Source organism: Chionomys nivalis, chromosome 15 (genome assembly GCF_950005125.1).
Source record: "Chionomys nivalis chromosome 15, mChiNiv1.1, whole genome shotgun sequence".
In the NCBI taxonomy this organism is placed as follows: Eukaryota; Metazoa; Chordata; class Mammalia; order Rodentia; family Cricetidae; genus Chionomys; species Chionomys nivalis.
In genome coordinates, this window is record NC_080100.1 from 44,959,105 (window position 1) to 44,965,313 (window position 6,209).

A 6,209-nucleotide genomic window follows, 5' to 3' on the forward strand; every position below is an offset into this window, starting at 1 on the left:
TCTTTTCAAGGCAGGCTCTTCCTATGTAGCTCTGGCTGGCCTGGTTACTTGTTATGTAGCTCAGGTGGCCTTAAACTTTTGATAAAACTCCTAGAATTATAGGAGAGTACCACCATGCCCAGCTCACCAGCTCGAGAACATCTGTTAATGTACCCCATGTATTCATACAGAGTGAATTGTCTTGCTGAATATAATGAGTTTTTCTATCTATGCTATTGCTTTGGTGGGGGTTTTGTTTTGTTTTGACGAGGGGAATTGAACCCAAAGCCTGGTGCATAAAGGGTAAAGGCTTTGCCACTACACTATATCCCTCTCTAATGCCCTTGCCCCAAGACAGGGTTTCTGTGTTTAGCCCCTGGTCATCCTGGAACTCGCTCTGTAGACCAGGCTGTCTTGAGCTCAGAGATGTGTCTGCTTTGCCTCTACCTTCTGAGTTCTGAGACTAAAGGTGTGTGCCAACACCTTCTGGCTCTAATGTTTTTTCTTTCTTTTTCTTTTACATTTATTTATTTATTTATCTATTTATTTATTTATTATACAATGTTCTGTCTGCATGCATGCCTGCAGGCCAGAAGAGGGTGCCAGATCTCATTACAGATGGTTGTGAGTCACTATGTGGTTGGTTGCTGGGAATTGAACCCACGACCTTTGGAAGAGCAGTCAGTGTTCTTAACCTCTGAGCCATCTCTCCAGTCCTCTAATGTTTTTTTTCTAAATGTAACTTTGATGGGCATTATCATTAAATGTGATAGGAAAAATCAAGCTTTACTTTGGGGACACATTACTTCTTTTTTTTTTTTTTTTTTTTTTTGGGTTTTTCGAGACAGAGTTTCTCTGTGGTTTTGGAGCCTGTCCTGGAACTAGCTCCACATTACTTCTTAGAATTACGTTGTGGGATAATCTTTTTGCACACTGTGAAGATGTGCCTTCTGATTGGTTTAATAAAGAGTTGAATGGTCAATAGCTAGGCAGGAAGAGGTAGGCGGGATTTCTGGACAGAGAAAAAAGAAGGGGAGATGAATCTAGGCACAGGAGAGATGCTAGAAGACAGAGAGGAAATAGGGGGTGCAAGATGAAAGAGATGTAAAAGGCGATAAGGCAAAATGTACACTAATATGAACGGGTAATTTAAATTATAAGACCTAGTGGGATAAGCCTAAGCTATAGGCCAAGCTTTCATAATTAATAATAAGTATCTGTGTCATTTTCTGTGAGCTGGTGGATCAAGGAAAAATCCGTCTACAGAATTACAAGCTTTCTAGTGAGTTTAATATGTTTGCTATCAACTGGTGCGACAGCAGGATGTGGAATAGGGAAAGTGCTGCCTTGGGAGTCTGAGCACAAATTCTTAGCTGCTGATCTCGGATCCTGACTGAGTCATTGGCTCCAAAATGAGTTTAAGTAGAATGACTGGACAGGGGCATTTGGAGCACCATTGGGTATATATCTGAGATCAGCTACACGAGTCAAATAAATAATCTGAATTTTATTAATTGAGTATCAAGCCAGCTTGGTGGTGTCTGACCTAGTATTCAAGAGACTGAGGAAGAAAGATTGCTTAAATGCCCCCAAAGGAAGGATTTGTGCGCCAGTATACCTAATTATTGAATGAGATTACATATAAGTTTTTGTTTTTTCAAGACAAGGTTTCTCTGTGTAGCCTTGATTCTCCTGGAACTCACTCTGTAGACCAGGCTGGCCTTGAACTCACAGAGATTGACTTGCCTCTGCCTTCCAAGCACTGGCTTGGAATTTTTTTCTTTGGAGTATTATACGTCTATTTCTGTATCAGCATTTTGCAAAGGGTACTTCTCCACCCTACTCGTATTTTTAGAAATAAAAGGGTTCGTTTGTTTTCACTGAGAACTATTTTCCTATTCCAATCATACATGACTTGACCAAATAACACAGGTAGGCAGTGGGTATAACCAGAACCAGAAATCATATCTGGCTCCCTGTCCAGTCCTCTGGATACTTGAGAAAGGACACATGAACGGACTGCTGGCAATCTTCCTGTTTTTCACTAAAATAACTCTGAAAAACAGAGAACTGCTAGCGCTATCTCCTAGACCTAGCTTCACCCCTGAGCCTCTCTCTCCAAGTCTGTAGGAGATATTAATCTTTAACTTCACATCAGGTCTCTGGGATACCTGGATTTCTCAACCAAGCAAGAAAGCAGCTCAGGGGCTGGAGAGATGGCTCAGAAGTTAAGAGCACAGACTGCTCTTCCAGAGGTCCTGAGTTCAATTCCCAGCAACCACATGATGGCTCACAACCATCTGTAATGAGATCTGGTGCCCTCTTCTGGTGTGTAGGGATACATGGAAGGAATGTTGTATACATAATGTGTGTGTGTGTGTATAGTATTATACATATATAATACAATATATTGTATACATAATAAATAAAAAAGCAGCTCTCTTTTGTCAAGAGGGTCACACAGCTGCCTTCCGTGGTTCCTTCTGTATAGTCTGTCCTTGCTTTTACTGCTCTTAAACACATTATTTCCAGCTCAGTACTTGGCTTGTTCAAATACAGCTCAAAGCAAGTTCCTTCTCTTCCCACTCCCCGAATCCAGGTCTCTTCTGGAGTTCTCTTTGTTCTAAAATGTGTCAACCATGTTCCAAAACCCTTAAGTGAAAAACTTTGGAATACATTTTTCCCTCTTTTTTTCTTTGATCTTCGAATACTTTCAATTGTTAGGTCTTCAAGACTCACAAAAATCTTCCCAAATCCTATCTTTTCCACTTCAATTTCCTGGTTGAATTTCTGATTCCTTTTGGGCTACAAAGCCACCGTACACATACATCGCTGCCGAGTCAATACTTTTAAAACAGACCCAATGATGTCCCTTTCTGACCCTAAGACGGCCATGGCTCCCACTAGTTTAAGGATGTGTCTCATTTGCTCACACCTAACAAATGCTAAAAGGTATTTGGTTTTTTTTTTTTTTTTTTTGGTTTTTCGAGACAGGGTTTCTCTGTGGTTTTGGAGCCTGTCCTGGAACTAGCTCTTGTAGACCAGGCTGGTCTCGAACTCACAGCGATCCGCCTGCCTCTGCCTCCCGAGTGCTAGGATTAAAGGCGTGCGCCACCACCGCCCGGCTAAAAGGTATTTGTTGAAGAGAACTGAGAGAGGACAAATTCCAAGGGGGAAAACGGGCCAGCAGGATCTACCCCCACTCGCCCGACAACTGCTTCAGCAAACAAGTTGATCAAACAGACACTACCTACTATTTCCCGTCTTGCTGGGGAGAAAACTAATTTAGCCCTCATCAGCGAGCCTCGGCCGCTTCACCTTGCTGTGGGGCTTTATATGCTAACTTTTAACCTTAGGAAGATTTTAGATTTTTAAGTTGCAAAGACTTAGACCTATACTTTTTCCACTCAAATTCCTCCAAGGTTAGCATTCGGTACATTTATCAAAAATTGAGTGCAAGCCACCGGTGCAGTTACCGACTAAACCACAGACTTCCGTGGATTTCCTGTTTTTCTCGAGGATTTTTGTTCGTTCCTTTCGGTTTCAGGATCGAAACCAGGATATTGCATAGCGTTCGGTGCTTTGCAGCTCCATGGCTCAAAATTAATAAATAATAGCAGGAAGAAACAGGGAACGGAGTTTTTGAGATCGGTATTCCCTATTGTCAGACGAGGCCGTTAATGGCTGGCTGTACGGGAAAAGGAGCCAGTTTGCTAATCTGACCACCAATTGCAGTTTCCACTACAGAGAAGCCGGGCTCCCGACCCTCCCCACCGCAGGTTCCCAGGGCGCTGGCCTGAGAAGGGCCGTCTGCGCACCGGTCCCAAGGATCGAACCTTCAGCCCTTTCAGTGGCTCACCCCGCACCGCCGCGCGTCCTCAGGCCTCGTGACTGCACGACCACCGCCAGGAACCGGGAAGGGTCGCCAGGTCCAGGTGAGCCAGCGGCGCGCCACTCCTCCTGAGCCCCGTGTCCGTGCCTCCTTGCAACCGGATGTAAGCTGCCCTCCTCCAACTTCAGCTCCAAAGCCGGATGGACAAATAAAAAACCTGAGATTTAGAGCCGCCTAGGACACAGTGAGCGTTAATACACGCAGACTTAACTGGTCCCAACTTTGGGACTTTAGGAACCCCGTAAGAGAAAAATGCGCCCCAGGTGAGGTTCCCGGGGAAAGGCAGATTTGGGAATGCAGGCTTTCAGCAGTTAGAAACCCAGAAGGCAGCTTGGGCCATTGGGAGTGCGGGAGCAAAGGCGCAGCAGGAGGGAATGCTTGCAGAGCCCTGGTGGCAAGATTGCTTTGTTCATTTTTCTATCTCAGACGCTTCCATCCGACGTGCTGGACCAGCTTCATTACCTTGTTAAAATGATCGTGTGCTAATTCTCTGCGCCCACACCTGTTATAACCGAGGGCTTTGCGGTTGCCAAACACTTTCCTAGGCTTAAATAATACTCTGGTTTAAGAACAGATCAGATCTTTCTCTTGCAGTAATAATCTTCTCATTTCTTCTCCAGAGCCCGTCTGTATTGTCCCTAGTTACTTAGGTATGCAAAAAACCCGACTTAGTTTCTGTACTTGGTTCCATTACCTGAATTGAAACTAGTGAATTACTTCTAGGGGTGGCTGTGCAAATTCAGAGTTCTCTTTTTATAAGACTGCCTGGCGTGGTAATATGTTATCATCCAGGTGTCTGTGATAGTAAAAATCTGTAAACATATGTCCACCAGAGAAATGATTGACTCAAATTAAGAGATTAGGTTAAGTCCTGAAATTTGGGGGGGGGGAGAGACACCTGGTGTAAACCTAGACTCCATAAACACACATGCACCTGCATTCATGTAATCTGCAAATACATATAAGCATATGTATCACACACACACACACACACCTTTTAACAAAGGTGACCTGTACACTTTATCTTTTGTAGGGTACTGGTGATTGTATGTAGTACCTTGTGGTTGTTCGGATGAGAACCCCCATAAGCTCATATATTTTTGAGTGCTTGGTTCCTAGTTGCTGTAAGGGTTAAGAGGTGTGGCCTTTTTGGAGGTGTGTCACGAGGTGGGGGTGGGGCTTTAAGGTTTCAAAAGCACTAACCAGACCAGTCTCTCTGCCTCCTGCTTGTGGATCAGATGTGAGCTCTCAGCTACTGCTCCAGTGCCATGCCTGCCTGTCTGCCAACGTGCTCCCTGCCTGGTCAGACTCACCCTCTGAAACTAAGCAAACTGCTTTCTTTTATAAGTGCCGTGGTTATGGTGTCTCTTCACAGCAATGGAGGTGACCAAGACATGCTTCATACATCTAATCATGCATGCCATCGCTGAGCCACACCCGTACAACAACTATACATCAGATTTTAAAACCGGAATTTTAAGATAGTAAAAAGTATCTAAAAAACAACTGAGAGCTATTTTTTTCCCCCCCGAGACAGGGATTCTCTGTAACTTTTGGAGCCTGTCCTGGAACTAGCTCCTGTAGACCACACTGGCCTCTAACTCACAGAGATCTGCCTGTCTCTGCCTCCCGAGTGCTGGGATTAAAGGCATGCGTCATCTCCACCCAGCAAGAGCTATTTTCTTTTTGTTATATTTTGCTTTTTGAGACAGGGTTTCTCTGTGTAGTCCTGGCTATTCTGGAACTAGCTCTGTAGACCAGGCTGGCCTCAAACTCACAGAGATTTGCCTGCCTCTGCTTCCCGACAGCTGAGATTAAAGGTGTACATCACCACTGCCTTGCGAGTCTGTATTTTCTAAGATAATACAATCCTCACATAAAATACAGAATAACGTGCATGATGTCATTTTGTGTGTGTGTGTGGCCAGAGAACCACCTTGGACATTCCTTAAACACCGTAGCCTGTAACCCATGAAGTAGGCTAGGTTGGCCAAAGAGCATGTTTGTATGTGTGGGCACCCTTGGGGACACACATGTGGAAGCCCTAAATTGTCTTCCTTGATCATTATGTTATTGAAGCAGTCTCTTGCTGACCCCAGAGCGAGTCATTCCAGCCGGTCTAGTTGCCTGCTTGCCCCAAGGGGTGTCTTTGCCGCCAGTGCTGTTTACAGGCACAGTAGTTGGCTTCGTGCTTGCGCGGTGAACACTTCATCCACTGAGCCATCTCCCACTTTTATTTTGTGTATGCACGTGTGTATGTGGGATGTCGGTTCTCTCCTTCTATCATGCGAGTCCCAGACGCTGAACTCATGTCCTCAGCCTTGGTGTCAAGTGCTTT

The 6,209-nt window shown here is 44.7% G+C and overlaps 1 protein-coding gene across 4 annotated transcripts in view; it reads right to left on the bottom strand.

Annotated features, from left to right (window-relative positions):
- The window catches only part of Ccdc125 (coiled-coil domain containing 125), a 39,153-nt gene extending 35,184 nt beyond the window's left edge, over window positions 1-3,969 (bottom strand). For all 4 annotated transcript variants that reach the window (XM_057789622.1, XM_057789621.1, XM_057789620.1 and 1 more), the window contains exon 1: window positions 3,816-3,969. The gene's annotated coding sequence lies outside the window, so the exon portion shown is untranslated. The remainder of the gene's footprint in view (window positions 1-3,815) is intronic.
- Between the last annotated feature and the right edge of the window lie 2,240 nt (window positions 3,970-6,209).